The 20,095-nt window shown below is 42.2% G+C and overlaps 1 protein-coding gene across 7 annotated transcripts in view; it reads right to left on the reverse strand.

Annotated features, from left to right (window-relative positions):
- oplah (5-oxoprolinase, ATP-hydrolysing) overlaps positions 1-19,671 on the reverse strand; it is a 104,294-nt gene extending 84,623 nt beyond the window's left edge. Inside the window, exon 1 of one of the 7 annotated variants that reach the window (XM_077205872.1) lies at positions 19,223-19,671. The gene's annotated coding sequence lies outside the window, so the exon portion shown is untranslated. Of the gene's footprint in view, positions 1-12,057; positions 15,290-19,068 lie in introns of those variants that run through there. The other 6 variants (XM_077205867.1, XM_077205869.1, XM_077205868.1 and 3 more) reach the window with 6 other exon arrangements.
- Between the last annotated feature and the right edge of the window lie 424 nt (positions 19,672-20,095).

A 20,095-nucleotide genomic window follows, 5' to 3' on the forward strand; every position in this document is an offset into this window, starting at 1 on the left:
AATCAAAGCCAAAGCCTCTTTTTCTACCAAAGAATAATTCAGTTGGTATGAATTAAACTTGCGCGAAAAGAAACTGACAGGCCATCCACCCTCTGCTCATCAACCTGTTGGAGAACAGCTCCAGCTCCAACCTGACTCGCATCAACCTGCAAAGAGAATGACCTTTCAAAGCAAGGAGCAGCAAGGACAGAAGATGAACACAATAGAGATTTAACATTTTCAAAAGCTAGCACACAATTTGAAGACCATATGAACTTTGTCTTGGCTTTTAAAAGATCGGTAAGTGGTGCGACAACTGATGAAAAGTTACGACAAAAAGAACGGTAGTAACCCACTAAACCGAAAAGGCGCATAAGCTCTTTTTTTGGTAGTAGGCGCAGGATACTCTTGAACAGCTTGGATTTTTGCATTTAACGGTCGGACTTCACCATTTCCGACCACTTTACCAAGGTATGTCACAGTGGCCTGAGCAAAGTTACACTTTGCCAAGTTCACAGTCAAGCTGGCTTCCGAACGGGCCTCAAAACTGCATGCAGACGCTTTAAATGCAAGTCCTAACTGTCACTGAACACAACAAGATCGTCCAAATACACAGCACACCCGTCAAGGCCTGATACCACACGGTTCATCAGACGTTGAAAGGTGGCAGGCGCATTTCGCAGTCCAAAACTCATGATTTTGTAAGAATAAAGACTTAAAGTGCAAAGGCACTTGCCAGTAACCTCTTAGCAAGTCAAGTTTAGTCACATACTTAGCCGAACCTACCTGGTCAACGCAGTCTTCCAACCGAGGGAGCGGAAAACAATCAGGTCTAGTCACAGTATTGACTTCGAAAATCTGTACAAAACCTTACGGACCCATCAGGTTTTCCGACTAACAGACAAGGAGATGCCCATTCTGAACATGAAGGAACGGCAATCTCATTTTCCTGCATACACTTAATTTCTGCTTCCATCGTTTTTCTGGTGACACACGATAATAACGCTGTTTGATAGGGGAAGCATTACCCACATCAATATCGTGCTTAGCCCAGTCTGTTCGAGGCGGCGTATCTCCAAATAACTCAGGGAAACTCTGCAAAAGTGTACTCAACTCTGCTATCTGCAAAGGAGACAAATGGGCAAGAGTAACTTTTAAGTTTTCCAGAGATTCAGAATTATTTAAACGTCCACGTAAAATACCATCATCTGGTTCTTTACCCTCGCTCTCCCTTTGCCCGGAACAAAGGCCATTCTTAACATCTGATACAGCAAAGAGAGCAGAACGAACAGGGTTGACCTCTGCACTAGACTTCTCATAGTATGGTTTCAGTAAGTTCACGTGGTATAACTGGGTTGACTTTCTCCAATGCGGAGTTGCAACCTCATAATTTTCGTCACTCAGTTTACATTTTACGACATATGGGCCTTCAAATTTCGCTTTGAAAGGAGAAGAAAGCAAAAGACGTGGCACAAGAACCTGGTCTCCTGGCTCAAAAATACGACGTTCCACTTTGCGGTCATACAACCGTTTCATGCCTTCCTGTTGTTTTTCAAGTTTATTTCTGGCCAGTGATCTAGCCTGAATCAACCTCTGTCTAAATCCATAGACGTACGACAACAAATTTTTCGGCGAGTCAGAAACTCTGACCTCATTTTGTAACAGCCAAAAGCCCACAAACTTTGTGACCAAAAACTAAAGTGTTAGGACTAAATCCAGTGCTTTCTTGCACAACCTCACGTGCAGCCAGTAGTAACCAGGGCAAACCCTCCTCCCAATCTCTATCCAACTGTACACAATAAGCACGAAGGAGAGACTTCAAAGTTTGATGAAATCTCTCTAATGCTCCTTGGCTTTGTGGATGATACACACTAGCGAGATTATGCTTGATTTTTAGCTGTTTTAGAACTTGTTGGAAGAGATGAGAGGTAAGGTTAGTACCCTGATCACTCTGAACGATTTTAGGAATGCCAAACAGTGACATAAATAGTGACAAAGCTCTTACAATTGATCGTGATGTAATTGTACGCAACGGATAGGCCGAAGGGAAACGTGTGGCCGGACACATGACAGTAAGCAAGTATTTGCTTCCCGACTTTGAACATGGCAGAGGACCCACGCAATCCACAATAATGTGTTCAAAGGGGTCACAATTAGCAGAAATCGGGATGTAACGGAGGCGGTTTCAGTTTCTGATTTGGCTAACTAGTTACCTGACAAACGTGACATGATTTTATGTATGCTGAAACGTCGCGTTTTAAACGTGGCCAAAAAAAATATTGCAAAACACGATCATAGGTCTTACGCACCCCAGAATGACCAGACTTTTCGTGTGCGACTTCCAACACAGCATGCCGAAATTTTGTGGGAACCACTACCTGAAGTATAGGATCCCCCACAAAATTCTCACCATGAGGACTCCATTTCCTCAGCAACAAACCATCTTGTACAAAATAGCCTCTAGCCATATCTGGTACATCACTGTCACGAAGTGCAGAGGTAATCAGCTCAACCAATGAGGAATCCGAGTGTTGTTCTTTACTCAGCTCATCTGCAGACAGAGGAAAAGGCAAAGCAGACAAATCAGGTATAGGTAAATAAGTACCGAACGCATTTAACTCTTTTCCTTGAGCCCCCAAATGCTCAACATTTTAGTCATAGCGCGAGTTACAACACCCACAGGGTCTACAACCATTTTCTGTTGAATCAGCTCTCCACTAGATGAAACCATAGGAGCTGGCGTAGCATTTGCCCACACCCAGTCTCCTGCTAATTTATTTCCCAAGATAAGATGAACACCCTCGATCTGTAAAGCAGGACGCAATCCCACTACTACTTCACCAGTCACTAAATCAGAGTGAAGATTGACTTTATGAATAGGAACTGTTAACGTATTTAAGCCCATTCCTCGAACCAAAACACTATCACCCTTTTCAGATTGCGCTGAAAACGGCAAAATGGATTCCAAAATGAAAGAAACCATAGCTCCCGTATCACGCAGAATTCTAACCGGAACTTCAACTCCATCCGACAATGACACTCGGCCTTCTGTAATAAAAGGAGCATAAGTGGACAAATAATCATTAGACAGTTGAATTTCATTAGTCTCAGCATCACTCAAACTAACACAATTTGCAACTGCAGCAGGCTTAAACTTATTCACATCAGTACGTTTATTTTTATCCTTAAGTATAGGGCAGTCCCCTTTCCAATGCCCTTTTCTCCGACAGTAGTTACACGTTTTAGACGGATCAAACTTCCCCAAAGAAATGCGACCACTCTGTGAATTATCTGTAAAGCGATTTGCGCTCACTTCACGTGCTCTCCAATCAATAGCAACATTTTTGTGAGTGAGCACAAAATCATTCGCCAACGACGCTGCCTCCTCCGGAGACTGAACTTTATGCTCACTGATATACGTCGCAATTTGATCAGAAACGGAAACTTTAAACTGTTCAACAATGATCAATTCAAGCAAATCCTCTAATGTTCTAGCATCAAGCGAAGCACACCAACGTGTAACATGTCGTCTTAAATCCCGCACAAACTCCAAATGAGTCTGTCCCTGACTCTTTTTACACGACCTAAAGCGTTGTCGATAGGTTTCAGGTACACACTCGTATACTTTCAACTCTGCGGACTTAACAGTTTCATAATCTCTACACTCTTCTGTACTTAAAGCAGAAAAAAAGCTAACTGCGCCTTACAACTAATACACTTTGCAGCAACAAAACACAGTTTGCTTTAGACAAACCTTGTATCTCAGCAACACGTTCAAGCATAGTAAAAAAAAAACATCCGGATCATCCTCATTAAATTAAGGAACAAGTTTTAGACTTTGATTCAGCGGAAAATTCCCACACGCACCAACAGTTGAATCGCTATCAACTTTACCTTCATTAATGAGCTTCAGTTTTAAATATTCCAAGTCCATTTTAGCTTTTTCCAATTCAATTCTACCCTGCTCAGACCTCTGCTTTATTTTCTCATGTTCCATTTGTAACAATAATAACTCTTTTTGCTGGTCAAAAGTTAAAGCAGACTGGACAGTCAAACTTTGTCCGTGCTCATCACTTTCACTCATTTCAGCTGCCAAAATTCGTTTGTCAGTCAATTTATTTTTCAACTCAGCTCTAATACTACTTTCTTTTATTCTCTTATCACCAAGTTTTATTTCATAATATTCTGCGATTTTTAAAAGTTGATCTTTTGTGCATTTATTTATCAGAACGTGAGAAGGCGATTCAACAAACGTTTCAACATTAGTCATAAGCAAATAAATCACAGACTGAAAGAAACCAGATGTGCAATAAAAATACTTGGAATTTTACCCACTATCTAACTCTTCAGAATAAATCTATCTACCTACCTAAAGCCTAGTCTTCATGCGGATACTGGCGGGGGGAATTAAGCACGCAAGCCCAGTGGGTGGAACTGCAACTGGTTAAACCAGCGACAATTCTCAACACCATGGAAGTGCTCCCGAGACAAAAGCTACTACCCGCGTTCACCACAACACTACAAAAATAACAAAACCCGACATGTCTCAAAGGAAACACATCGCTAATCCTAGCAGGGGAAAACTCCAAGTCAAAACAAACAATATTGCACAAAGGCAACTTACCAGTCAATGAATTCAAACGACGACCAAACAACCGCACCAAATGCTTTCAGGTGTCCCAAAACGCACTTATTGTGACGTCTAATTATTCAAATTGGGTTTCCCCAAAACGTCACAACTAAACAACCAATCAAATCGATGAAACGAACAAAATAATCAAATATTTTCAAAATCACCGACGAAATATCAAAGGCAAAGCATTGCTATATCCCGGACGAGCCCCCATTTGTTACGCCCCGTTGCTCCAAAGGGACGCAACAAACTTGGGACACACGAGAAAACCGAACTTTTAAAGAAAGTTATTTATTAACACAAGGAAAATTATACAAAAACTATGTAATGTAGCAGTCAGGTATCAGTAGTGTCATGCTAGGTGAGTGTGTGGAAATGTAATGTGCTGTAGTGTCGTGATGCATGCAAAAGAAACATAACCAAACGAATATCAAATCAAATAGGCCGCGCACATCTGCCATCCGTCTTGCTTCTCTTAAAAGGGGAAAAGGGAAGTTCGCAACAGGTGTCAGCGATGCAATCAGGTAGGAGGGCGGAGTAATCCATCCAATACTGGGGAAAACCCCATTAAAGACACAGGTCATTAGAGGAATAAGCTGAAAGCTCTGCCATCATATGTTGCATTTTTACATTTTTGTAAACGTTACATTTACTGAACAGTCTATTTCTTTCGTTCTCCATAAATTAATGACAACATTTAGTTTACTTTAAAGGAGGGTCCCACTTATGCATATAGTTGGAATTCAGTCAGCTTAACTGTTAATGTAATAAAATAATGACTGAACAAAACAAACAATATAACCTGCCTGTGACATATGCAGTGCCCAAATTGTCACAGGCAGTTTATATTGTTTGTTTTGTTCAGTCATTATTTTATTACATTAACAGTTAAGCTGACTGAATTCCAACTATATGCATAAGTGGGACCCTCCTTTCAATTAAATGTTGTCATTAATTTATGGAGAACGAAAGAAATAGACTGTTCAGTAAATGTAACGTTTACAAAAATGTAAAAATGCAACATATGATGGCAGAGCTTTCAGCTTATTCCTCTATCCTAGAGAGAGTGAAGTGCTACTAAGTGCTAAATGTGGATTTCTGTCTAGATATGTAATAACATTTTGCAGAAGAAAACGGTGACGTGTTGCTTTAAGTTTAAGAGATTAAAGGGTTAGTTCACCCAAAAATGAAAATTAAGTCATTAATTACTCACCCCCATGCTGTACACACCCCGTAAGACCTTCGTTCATCTTCGTAACACAAATGAAGATATTTTTGATTAAATCTGAGAGGTGGATCACTGCTACATAGGCTGCCTGAGGGAATGAAATCTTGACGGCCCAGGAAGTCATTGAAGAAAATGTTTAAATATTCCATGTGACTACAGTGGCTCAACTATAAGTTTATCAAGCGACGAGAATACTTTTTGTGCGGGGAAAAAAACAAAAATAACGACTTTATTCGACTATTCCTTTTCTTCCTTGTGGGCCTGAGACGAGAGTTCAAGAGATTTCCATGACGCATGCGCGAGAACTGAGAAGAGAACGTTCTTCTTCTACTACTTCTGGTTCAGTTCTCGTGCATGCATCGTGGAAATCTCTTGAACTCTCGTCTCAGGCCCACAAGGATGAAAAGGAATAGTCGAATAAAGTCGTTATTTTTGTTTTGTTTTCGGAAAAAAAGTAGTCTCGTCGCTTGATAAACTTATAGTTGAGCCACGGTAGGCACCTGGAGTATTTAAACATTTTCTTTAATGACTTTCTGGGCCGTCAAGTTTCATTCCCTCAGGCAGCCTATGTAGCAGTGATCCACCTCTCAGATTTAATCAAAAATATCTTCATTTGTGTTCCGAAGATGAACGAAGGTCTTACGGGGTTGGTACAGCATGGGGGTGAGTGATTAATGACTTAATTTTCATTTTTGGGTGAACTAACCCTTTAACTTGCAGATTAATTTTAAGCATAATATATGCCTGTGGGGAAGAGTGTGGCTGCGTGGCGTGAGCGTGGCGTTTCTGTTTCTTGGCGGCTGTGTCGCGTTTTCTGTCTTTGCACACCAGAAACTGGTCTGACGCGGCGCTGCTGCCTGGTGACTATACTTCATGTTAAGCATAAATATAAAGCCTACTGATAAAGACACTGTCAGCAGTATTGACAGCAAAATAGACTACAGAAAATTTCATTCTGTATTGACAGGTGCAATATTTGAAAATTCATAATTATTTATTTATTTTCAAATTATATTTATATCTGAATTTGTCAACCTAGACTTTCAACCATCAAAATGTAATTTATTAATATGTATTCGTGTACAAAATAACATATAAACATATTTTACTATTCTATTTTGCCTGGAAACGCTTCCAATACGCTTGCGTGTCGCGTGAAAAATAGGCGTCGGTTCTATTTCTAGCATGCACGCGTTTTCCGCGTGCCTAAGACATGCGTGTCACGCAGGCAGTCTGCAAGCTCTAACCTGTTAACATGGGAGACGAAATAAAAACGGACACGCCACGCAGCCAGTGTGTCACCGGCCTAACTGAAAAGAGTGTCTCTGATTCTTTTTGTTTGTTTTTTACAGACTACATCCACAATCCTGTTTCCACATCTGAGATGAAGGCAGTAAAAAGAACAAAGTGGAATATTGAGAATGAGCTCTTCAAAAAACGTAACTTCTCTGAATAATGTGGAGGAAGATATATGCATGATTTGTAAATAAACACTTTAAATACATTGTCTAACTCTCAGCCTGTTATTTGAAGTTAAAAAAAGTAAAATCACATTATTTGTTGCATTGCAGTTTGAGACATTCACTGTTTGTACCTTAATTCATTATATTGCAGATGTGTGAAAATAAAACTTATTTAGGATATTCTGGTTGTATTTCAATGGTATTGCACAGCATTTTATTAGTATTGCATTTCAGTAGTATTGTAGTAGTATTGTAATTATACTTTAGTTGTATTATGTATTGCAGTACTACTGCAGTTATATTGCATTATTATAGTAGTATTCAGTGTAGTAATACTGCAGTTATATTGCAGTATTGTTGTAGTATTGTTGTAGTATTCAGTGCAGTACTGCAGTTATATTGCAGTATTATTGTAGTATTATTGTAGTATTCAGTGCAGTACTGCAGTTATATTGCAGTATTATTGTAGTATTCAGTGCAGTACTACTGCAGTTATATTGCAGTATTGTAGTATTCAGTGCAGTACTGCAGTTATATTGCAGTATTATTGTAGTATTCAGTGCAGTACTACTGCAGTTATATTGCAGTATTGTAGTATTCAGTGCAGTACTGCAGTTATATTGCAGTATTATTGTAGTGTTATATTGCAGTATTATTGTAGTATTCAGTGCAGTAATACGCAGTTATATTGCAGTATTATTGTAGTATTCAGTGCAGTACGGCAGTTATATTGCAGTATTGTAGTATTCAGTGCAGTACTGCAGTTATATTGCAGTATTGTAGTATTCAGTGCAGTAATACTGCAGTTATATTGCAGTATTATTGTAGTATTCAGTGCAGTACTGCAGTTATATTGCAGTATTATTGTAGTATTCAGTGCAGTACGGCAGTTATATTGCAGTATTATTGTAGTATTCAGTACAGTACTGCAGTTATATTGCAGTATTGTAGTATTCAGTGCAGTACTGCAGTTATATTGCAGTATTATTGTAGTATTCAGTGCAGTAATACTGCAGTTATATTGCAGTATTATTGTAGTATTCAGTGCAGTACTGCAGTTATATTGCAGTATTATTGTAGTATTCAGTGCAGTACGGCAGTTATATTGCAGTATTATTGTAGTATTCAGTACAGTACTGCAGTTATATTGCAGTATTATTGTAGTATTCAGTGCAGTTATACCAGTTATATTGCAGTATTATTGTACTATTCAGTGCAGTAATACCGCAGTTATATTGCAGTATTGTAGTATTCAGTGTAGTAATACTGCAGTTATGCAGTATTATTGTAGTATTCAGTGTAGTAATACTGCAGTTATGCAGTATTATTTTAGTATTCAGTGCAGTAATACCGCAGTTATGCAGTATTATTGTAGTATTCAGTGCAGTAATACCGCAGTTATATTGCAGTATTATTGTACTATTCAGTGCAGTAATACCGCAGTTATATTGCAGTATTATTGTACTATTCAGTGCAGTACTACTGCAGTTATATTGCATTATTATTGTAGTATTCAGTGTAGTAATACGGCAGTTATATTGTAGTATTATTGTAGTATTCAGTGCAGTACTGCAGTTATATTGCAGTATTATTGTAGTATTCAGTGCAGTACTGCAGTTATATTGCAGTATTATTGTAGTATTCAGTGTAGTAATACCGCAGTTATATTGCAGTATTATTGTACTATTCAGTGCAGTAATACCGCAGTTATATTGCAGTATTATTGTACTATTCAGTGCAGTACTACTGCAGTTATATTGCATTATTATTGTAGTATTCAGTGTAGTAATACGGCAGTTATATTGTAGTATTATTGTAGTATTCAGTGCAGTACTGCAGTTATATTGCAGTATTATTGTAGTATTCAGTGCAGTACTGTAGTTATATTGCAGTATTATTGTACAATTCAGTGCAGTAATACCGCAGTTATATTGCAGTATTATTGTAGTATTCAGTGTAGTAATATTGCAGTATTATTGTAGTATTCAGTGCAGTAATACCGCAGTTATATTGTAGTATTATTGTAGTATTCAGTGCAGTACTGCAGTTATATTGCAGTATTATTGTAGTATTCAGTGCAGTACTACTGCAGTTATATTGCAGTATTATTGTAGTATTCAGTGCAGTACTACTGCAGTTATATTGCAGTATTATTGTAGTATTCAGTGTAGTAATATTGCAGTATTATTGTAGTATTATTGTAGTATTCAGTGCAGTACTGCAGTTATATTGCAGTATTATTGTAGTATTCAGTGCAGTAATACCGCAGTTATATTGCAGTATTGTTGTAGTATTCAGTGCAGTAATACCGCAGTTATATTGCAGTATTATTGTAGTATTCAGTGCAGTACTGCAGTTATATTGCAGTATTATTGTAGTATTCAGTGCAGTATTGCAGTTATATTGCAGTATTATTGTAGTATTCAGTGCAGTATTACCGCAGTTATATTGCAGTATTATTGTAGTATTCAGTGCAGTATGGCAGTTATATTGCAGTATTGTAGTATTCAGTGCAGTAATACCACAGTTATATTGCAGTATTATTGTAGTATTCAGTGCAGTAATACCACAGTTATATTGCAGTATTGTAGTATTCAGTGTAGTAATATTGCAGTATTATTGTAGTATTCAGTGCAGTACTGCAGTTATATTGCAGTATTATTGTAGTATTCAGTGCAGTACGGCAGTTATATTGCAGTATTATTGTAGTATTCAGTGCAGTACTTTAGTTATATTGCAGTATTGTTGTAGTATTCAGTGCAGTACTGCAGTTATATTGCAGTATTATTGTAGTATTCAGTGCAGTACTGCAGTTATATTGCAGCAGTATTGTAGTATTCAGTGTAGTAATACCGCAGTTATATTGCAGTATTATTGTAGTATTCAGTGCAGTACTGCAGTTATATTGCAGTATTATTGTAGAATTCAGTGCAGTAATACCGCAGTTATATTGCAGTATTATTGTAGTATTCAGTGCAGTACTACTGCAGTTATATTGCAGTATTATTGCAGTATTATTGTAGTATTCAGTGCAGTACTACTGCAGTTATATTGCAGTATTATTGTAGTATTCAGTGCAGTACTGCAGTTATATTGCAGTATTATTGTAGTATTCAGTGCAGTACTGCAGTTATATTGCAGTATTATTGTAGTATTCAGTGTAGTAATACCGCAGTTATGCAGTAGTATTGTAGTATTCAGTGCTGTACTACTGCAGTATTATTGTAGTATTCAGTGCAGTACTGCAGTTATATTGCAGTATTATTGTAGTATTCAGTGTAGTAATACCGCAGTTATGCAGTATTATTGTAGTATTCAGTGCAGTACTGCAGTTATATTGCAGTATTATTGTAGTATTCAGTGCAGTACTACTGCAGTTATATTGCAGTATTATTGTAGTATTCAGTGTAGTAATACCGCAGTTATGCAGTATTATTGTAGTATTCAGTGCAGTACTACTGCAGTTATATTGCAGTATTATTGTAGTATTCAGTGTAGTAATACAGTATTATATTGCAGTTATATTGCAGTATTATTGTAGTACTACTTCAATAATACTGCAGTATTTCTGATATGTAGTACTACTTCAGTTGTATTGCAGTAACTGCAGTTATATTGCAGTATTATTGTAGTACTACTTCAATAATACTGCAGTATTTCTGATATGTAGTACTACTTCAGTTGTATTGCAGTAACTGCAGTTGTACCCCAGCTATACTGCAATATTACAGTTTTTTCGTGTCCAAAAAAACTGCATTTTTCTACATGTAGCAAAAACTGCAGTATTACTTTAAAAAAACTGCAGTATTTTTTTGTAAGGGCGAGACTCGCGCTCGGGATTAAAATAGCGGGAAAAATATAGGGTAAGGGGGCAAATACGTTGGATAAATAAGAGAAGGAAACGCGTTATGCATGTCTATTTGATCATGTGCATCAGTCGGAGTGTCTGTAGGTGTAAGCCAGACCAGTATATCAACATTGACATATTGGGCGTTCAGTCCTAGTTTCCACTGACTGGGGATACGATTTTGTTCAAAAACACCTTACATAAGGACGCGAGGCAAGGGCATATGTAGCGAACGGGACCTACGTCCGCTTAGTAGGGGTAAATCACTCTTCCCTGAATGGCTGGAAATCAGAGGATCTAAGTCCCTAACCCCCAGGCCTATTAATCTCGTGGCTACTCTGCCTGCTCAGTAAAGCACAATAGCTTAGGCTTTAGGATTTGGACATGTCACGGTGGAGACCTAAAGTGCAGAATATCAGTAGCCTAACTGTCAGTGTGTGACATAACTGGTATTCCCCCTACCTACTATACTTTACAGACAGAGGATGAGACGCCCCTACTTCAGGGAATATGGAAAAACTTCACAGTAAAAGCAATAGTATAAAAGTTGAGAAATTAGTGATTATTTATTATACTAAGTAACAGTATTCTAATACTGAGTAAAATAGTTACAAAGAGAAAAAAATAAAAATAAAAATAAATATTTTTATAAATCAAATGTAAACCGTATAGTAATGGTTTCACTATCAACCTGTAACCATCATAAAATGTTAAACCCCTCTATTAACAACCACTTCACCAGAGTGGCTCAACAACACTTTGAAAGTTTTACTTAACAAACATCAGCATGTAGGCAATCTAAATACACTGCAGATAAACCTCATATGCACATAACAGCAGTATTGTGAATGTAATTCACACAACAGTAATTTTCAGGACAATGGTAAACTCAGAAACAGTTTCGTACCATACACTTAATAACACTCCATGACCAACCTCAGTTCAATGTTCCTTTTGGTTCGGATTGTCCACGTTACGTATGTGCTGACCGTACACCAATTAATAGAACACGTCCATCACGAGGGCGGTGCTATCGCGTGAGAATGGTGGAGTCATGTGTGGCAGGGTAGCCAATACTCATCAACCTCACCGTGTAACAATGGCGTGAGCGATGGAGGGAGAGGGAGAGAGCAGGAGAGACAAGTCACATAGCAGCTACACGTCCCGGGCTGTAGCAGTGAACTGGCTGGTTGTCTTCCTTCCCTTGCGAGACCAGCTTCCAACGTTGGCGACGAGCTAGAATATCTAAATAATCAACACTTTGCACTACCTAGCGAGAACGTTTGCCTCGCACTATACGAACTATACTTGTTGATGATGTGACGACGGATGAATCTTCAGTACAGATGGCGTGGAGTCTTCCTCTCTTACACACGCCACTCAAACCGTAACTGTTCCGTAGCTCAGATCAAAACATGTAGCACACGCAATAACTAAGAGTTAAACTGTTATTTACTGAATTATCATACCGAAATCTCCGTCAGCATGGGACTTCTTCGGACGCCGCCATCCTCTCTCTTGTTTCACTTTCTTTTTGTCCCGCCCTCTCCTCTCATTGACCCGTGCACCCGCCTGCAAGTCATTGATTGGCCAAGTCTATATCCAAGTTCCTGTGTGCGATTGGTTGAGAATATTCTGGGGAATTTCTTCATGTTATCGTAGGGGCTACATGTCAAAAAATATGTGCACATTCTGTGTGTACACCTACATTCCCCCCTTCCAAACCCTGCCACATCATAGACTTCACTGTTTGAGTCCCTTGCTAAACCACAGTGCATGTTTTTTTTATACAATGTAACAATACATCCAGAACAGAAGTACACATGCTTTCATCTCTTTTAGACTTTTGTTAGTGTAAAACAAAATCACAAAACAAAACATAACAAAAGAAAAGAAGCTCACTTCAGAACATACCCCTCCCGATATCTAACAGGTAACTGCCCCCTAGTGTTCCTTTGTGGGCGTCTCACTATTACAGACTCATTATCTGACTCTGAGTTATCTGCATCCTCAACTAAACTCCCCCTAACAGACCCCTCCCCAGAGCTAATATCAGAGGCTCCCCCACTTTCATGACCGGATACCTCCCCCCGGCTACCACCCAAGACTGCCTCTGGCTCAACATCCCGCAGCTCCCCTTGACTAGCCCCCATACTCTCGCCAGGTGTTGGTGCATTGTGAAGGGTACGAGGAATGCAAACTAACCCTACAGAGTCAGTGTCTGAACCAGATGCAGCTCTCTTGTGCCTGGGAGCAACTGCTTCCTTACTAGGTGTCTGAAAGGTGCAATGCTTCATCTGATTTCGGTGCACTACTTTTGACGGCCCCCCAGTTTCAGGCCTGACTGTGAAGACAGGTAAGTCGGGGTGATTCTGCTTGACAACTAAATATGGCTCTGGCTCCCACTTGTCTTGGATCTTGTTCCTTCCCCTTGGTCGATGATTCCTTAGCAGTACTCGATCCCCCGATCTGACAAGTGCAGCACGTGACCTTCGATCGTAGAGCCGTTTGCGTCGCCGAGACGCATCCTGAGCGGCGTCCCCAGCCGCCTCTGCTGCCACTTTCAGCCTCTCGTGGTGGTCGAGGACCCAATCATCGAGGTTGTCAATGTCACTGGGCTCCAAGTCTCTTCCCCCCAGAATGTCCTGAGGCAGTCGTGCATCTCGCCCGAAGAGGAGATAAAACGGGGAGTATCCCGTTGAGGAGTGAACATGACTGTTATAAGCCATTACAAGCTCAGGAAGATACTCCTTCCAATTTCGTTTCCTCTCTGGCGTCAAAGTTCGGAGCATATCATGCATCGTTCTATTAAATCGCTCGCATTGAGCGTTGCCCTGGGGGTGATATGGGCTTGTACGACTCTTGGAGATGCCATAGATACGACAGAGTTCTTTGATGACACTGGCTTCAAAGCTGCGGCCCTGGTCTGAGTGAAGCCTAGAGGGGCAGCCATAATACACAAACCAGTGTTTGACGATGGCCCTGGCTGTGGTTTTAGCAGACTGGTCTTTCGTGGGTACAGCCATTGTAAACCGTGTGAACATGTCAGTCATAACTAACACATTCTCATAGCCACCCACAGACTCCTCTAATCGGGTGTAATCCATGGCCAGTACCTCCAGAGGTGTGGTCACATTAGTGCATGTCAATGGGGCTCGGATAGCTGGAAATAGGTCTTTGGCAAGTGCACAGCGCTTACACTGCTTCACCCACTCATGTACGTCTCTGCTCATTGAGGGCCAGTAAAAACTGCGTGTCATACGTGCAAGTGTACCCTTCTGACTAAAATGACCCCCATGCTCATGTTCCATACTGAACACATGTTTCCGCAGAGCCTCTGGTAATACCAACTGGTGTACTTCCTCACCATCTCTGGGATCACAAATGCTACGAAATAGGACACCATGACGGATGCTTAGTCGATCCCGTTGTGATGCCAGTTTTTTTTTCTCTGGAGCCATTTCCCGTAACTGGTTCTTATTGGGCCATGCATTACATTTCGTTGCCCTTGCTATAGGGCCCACGACAGGATCCTCTGCCTGAAGTTGCTGAAGATCCTCCCAGCTATATCCAGTAACCTTCGCCGTAACAGCGGCTTGTGAAGCCACCTGCACACTAGGCTTTCTTGCAGTCTTCTGTCCAGGCCATAGAGAGGCACGCACTTCCTCAGCCTGAATTACCAGAAAGTCTTTATCAGTGTCGCTGACCTCAGACTCCTGTGCTCGAGGGAGCCGAGACAGCACGTCCGCATTTGTGTTCTCCCTCCCCGGCTTATAATGCACTTCAAAATCATATTCCGCTAACTGGGCGACCCACCTCTGCTCCACCGCCCCGAGGTTAGCTGTTTCGAGATAGCGCAGAGGATTATGATCGGTCACCACCACAAATCTAGAGTACATTAAGAAATCCCGGAATTTTTCTGTTATTCCCCATTTAAGGGCTAGTAACTCGAGCTTAAATGCACTATAGTTTTTGTCATTCCGCTCAGAACCCCGGAGGCCTCGACTAGCAAAGGCTACCACGCGCTCCACCCCCTCTTGCCGCTGGCTGAGCACTGCCCCCAACCCAAGAAGGCTCCCATCGGTGGTAAGGGTGAAAGGAAGTGAAAAGTCAGGGTACGCAAGTACCGGAGATGACATAAGGTGCTCCCTTAGCTTATCAAAGGCCTCTTGACATTCTCTACCCCACACAAAGGGAACAGACTGGGCTCCACTCTCTTTCTTGCCCTTTCCCATTAGAGAATGTAACGGCTTTGCTAACTGGGCGAAGTTCGGGACGAAACGCCTGTAATATGACATAAACCCCACCACTTGCCGCACATCTTTTGTACTCCTGGGCACCGGCCAGTCACGGAGTGCTTTGACCTTTTCCATGTCCACGTGGACACCCTCCGCAGAAACAATATGGCCCAAGAATTTGACTTCTGACTTTAGCAGGAAACACTTGCTCGGTTTAAGCTTAAGTCCATGTTCCTTCAGACGAGTGAATACTACGTCCAGTTTCTCACAGTGGCTATCAAAATCGCTGGAAAAGACCAGTACATCGTCCAGGTATATCAGTAACACGTCAAAAGCCAGATCGCCTAGGACTACCTCCATTAGCCTCTGAAATGAGGCAGGGGCATTGCAAAGACCAAACGGCATTCTCGTCCACTGGTATAGGCCAAACGGGGTGGTAACAGCCGTTTTCTCCTGATCGTCTTCATGGACAGCCACCTGAAAATAGCCTGCTGTCAAATCTAGCGATGAGAAGAGCTTAGCCTTTCCAAGGGCATCCAAGGACTCCTCAACCCTCGGGAGCGGGTAGGCGTCCTTCAACGTGACACTGTTCAGCTTACGGTAATCGCAACAGAACCGTACAGATTGGTCTGGCTTAATGACAATTACTGCAGGGGAGGCCCACGGGCTGGAGCTTTCTTTGAGTACCCCCTGTGCGACCAAGTCCTGCACGTGTTTCTTAAACTCTTGAAATATGTGTGGAGGTATACGGCGGTGCCTTTGCTTAATCGGCCTTGCATCTCCAGTCTGAATACGGTGAGTCACCGTGGTGGTGTACCCAAAATCGCTTTTATGCTCTGAGAACACATCCCGGTGTTTCTTGAGAAGATTGTCCAGCTTTTGCACCTGAGGTGGCGTCAGACCCTCGAGATTTGCGTGTACCGGAACAGACAGTGGTCCATCTGCCTCTACTGACTCGACCTCTCCACGGCTGACCTTCCTCACGTACACTTCTCCATTCACCTCCTCCACGGACACTACTTCCCTTGGTACGATCACATCGGGTTTACTCAACTCTGCCACTCTGCACCTTGGGAACAATGTGATGGTCTTCTCACTTGAGTTGAGTATGCGCACTGGGACCTTCCCCTCAGTAGTCTGGGCCAGAACATTTGCCACCAGTAGACCACGAGGGAGACTGGCACTGGCAGACGCCTCCACCAGCACTTTGCATGTTGCTCTGGGTGGTATCCTACAGCGACCTACGATCACCTTTTCACTGAACGGGGGAATGGTGACAGCCTGCTTTCCTGCGACTTTTACGAACCCTATCCGTCCATTTGGGCCCACACACCGTTCCTCCTCTTCCATGGTGGCCAGTATACGGCGTAGGCTGGCATGGCCTGGCTGTGGAGTACCTCGGTCCAGCTTCTTAACACCCTTGAAATCCGTCAGGAAGCCCTTGAGCTCTCCGATTACGTTCATTCCCAGAATGCCGGGGGGTTTTCCCCTTTCCTTCTTGCCGCTGCAACTGTCCTTCAGCACAAAAACACACCGACCCTTCAACAGCCTGCCCATACACTCAATATCCGCCTCCAGACACCCGACCACTGGAATTTCAAGGCCATTAGCTGCTGTTAGACGAACCCATTTAGCTGGTGACAGACAGCACTCGGTCCCCTGGAAATGTTCCCTGAAATAACTCTCTGGAATGGTAGTGACCTCGGAACCAGTGTCTAAAAGGCAGCTGGTCTTTACACCATCTATCCAAACATCAATTGTGAAGCACTCCCCAAATGCACCACTAGAAGTTGCTGAGTCCCTCTCGCTGGTCTGGGTAACAGCTTTAATGCCAGCTGAAACCAAACCACTAGGGCTTTGTGTGTCATTTTCGGCTTGACTCTCTGTTGTAGCAACGGCTGCCATCCTTGCTCTATGCTCGGCCGGTTTACTCTGCCGACACGTGCGGCTCGTATGACCAGGTTTATTGCAGGAATAGCAAATGAGTCGCCCTTCGTCATCTCTTAGAGGTGGTCTAGCAGGTCTAGTGGCCATTGCAGCCTGCTCCCTTCCATGAACTGCTTTGTAGAGTTCCTCCTGGCGGGCAGCAAGGTTTTGGATAGCTTCGTATAGTGATGTTAGGGTCAGTGGAGAAGAGGCTTCTTCAGCAGCTGCTGCATTAACTGCTCCTCGCACTGGGCCTCTGGCTGCTGTAGGGGCCTCTTCTTCTTCTTCCGACCACGTGATGGCAGCTTGCATCAGGTCAAAGAAGGACAGCGTTGGTTGCGCTTTCTCCTGTCTCTTCGTTTCACGCCGTAAGAAGTCATCTCTTAACCCAAGTACAAATTGTTCTTTCAGCATTTTGTCTGGATCTTGAACTCGCTCCGGGTCTCGCCGTTTCAGCTTATGCAGTTTCTCCTGAAGATCATAAGCGTAGGCACGTATCTTTTCCCCTGGGCCTTGCTTCCTGTCATAAAACTCTCTAAGGCGAGCACCAACAGGGACCTTGTCGCCATATGTTTTCTCCAGAACTTCAAAGACCTTTGTGATATCAGTATTTTCTTCACTTAACAGAAACTTAACTGTCAGTTTTGCCTCACCTTTGAGGTGCTGCCTGAGCAACTCGATTTTATCTTCTTCTGGAACCCTGGCTATCTTGAAACTAGACTTCATGGATGCTATCCACTCCTCAACGCATGGTTCACCTTGGGCTGGGCTACCGGTGAAATCGGAACATTTTCTCTCCCTTGGAATATACAAAGACGCGGAGGTCTTGGCCTGCTGTTCGATTACAGTCTTAGCCATCAACAGAGCCTCCCTCTGATCTTGTCTGGCCTGATCAAGAAGTGCCGCTTGTTCCCCCAGCCTAAGTGTCTGAGCTGTAACTGTTTCCTGGAGATCCTTAAATTGCTTCCTTAACTCTTCCATCTCAGCCATGGAGCATAAACTATAAAGCTACAAAAAGTCGATCCTGTTCGTGACGCCAATATGTAGCGAACGGGACCTACGTCCGCTTAGTAGGGGTAAATCACTCTTCCCTGAATGGCTGGAAATCAGAGGATCTAAGTCCCTAACCCCCAGGCCTATTAATCTCGTGGCTACTCTGCCTGCTCAGTAAAGCACAATAGCTTAGGCTTTAGGATTTGGACATGTCACGGTGGAGACCTAAAGTGCAGAATATCAGTAGCCTAACTGTCAGTGTGTGACGTAACTGGTATTCCCCCTACCTACTATACTTTACAGACAGAGGATGAGACGCCCCTACTTCAGGGAATATGGAAAAACTTCACAGTAAAAGCAATAGTATAAAAGTTGAGAAATTAGTGATTATTTATTATACTAAGTAACAGTATTCTAATACTGAGTAAAATAGTTACAAAGAGAAAAAAATAAAAATAAAAATAAATATTTTTATAAATCAAATGTAAACCGTATAGTAATGGTTTCACTATCAACCTGTAACCATCATAAAATGTTAAACCCCTCTATTAACAACCACTTCACCAGAGTGGCTCAACAACACTTTGAAAGTTTTACTTAACAAACATCAGCATGTAGGCAATCTAAATACACTGCAGATAAACCTCATATGCACATAACAGCAGTATTGTGAATGTAATTCACACAACAGTAATTTTCAGGACAATGGTAAACTCAGAAACAGTTTCGTACCATACACTTAATAACACTCCATGACCAACCTCAGTTCAATGTTCCTTTTGGTTCGGATTGTCCACGTTACGTATGTGCTGACCGTACACCAATTAATAGAACACGTCCATCACGAGGGCGGTGCTATCGCGTGAGAATGGTGGAGTCATGTGTGGCAGGGTAGCCAATACTCATCAACCTCACCGTGTAACAATGGCGTGAGCGATGGAGGGAGAGGGAGAGAGCAGGAGAGACAAGTCACATAGCAGCTACACGTCCCGGGCTGTAGCAGTGAACTGGCTGGTTGTCTTCCTTCCCTTGCGAGACCAGCTTCCAACGTTGGCGACGAGCTAGAATATCTAAATAATCAACACTTTGCACTACCTAGCGAGAACGTTTGCCTCGCACTATACGAACTATACTTGTTGATGATGTGACGACGGATGAATCTTCAGTACAGATGGCGTGGAGTCTTCCTCTCTTACACACGCCACTCAAACCGTAACTGTTCCGTAGCTCAGATCAAAACATGTAGCACACGCAATAACTAAGAGTTAAACTGTTATTTACTGAATTATCATACCGAAATCTCCGTCAGCATGGGACTTCTTCGGACGCCGCCATCCTCTCTCTTGTTTCACTTTCTTTTTGTCCCGCCCTCTCCTCTCATTGACCCGTGCACCCGCCTGCAAGTCATTGATTGGCCAAGTCTATATCCAAGTTCCTGTGTGCGATTGGTTGAGAATATTCTGGGGAATTTCTTCATGTTATCGTAGGGGCTACATGTCAAAAAATATGTGCACATTCTGTGTGTACACCTACACATATATCCGTGACTGGTCGAGTGGCAGGACTAGTGGAGTGGCAGGCGCATATAACGGTGACTGGTCGAGTGGCAGGCGCATATAACGGTGACTGGTCGAGTGGCAGGCGCATATAACGGTGACTGGACGAGTGACAGGCGCATAACGGTGACTGGACGAGTGGCAGGCGCATATAACGGTGACTGGTCGAGTGGCAGGCACATATAACGGTGACTGGACGAGTGACAGGCGCATATAACGTCACTGGTCGTGT

This window comes from Siphateles boraxobius, unplaced genomic scaffold (genome assembly GCF_051911475.1).
Source record: "Siphateles boraxobius isolate OS27281-9 unplaced genomic scaffold, OSU_SipBor_1 55, whole genome shotgun sequence".
NCBI lineage: Eukaryota > Metazoa > Chordata > Actinopteri > Cypriniformes > Leuciscidae > Siphateles > Siphateles boraxobius.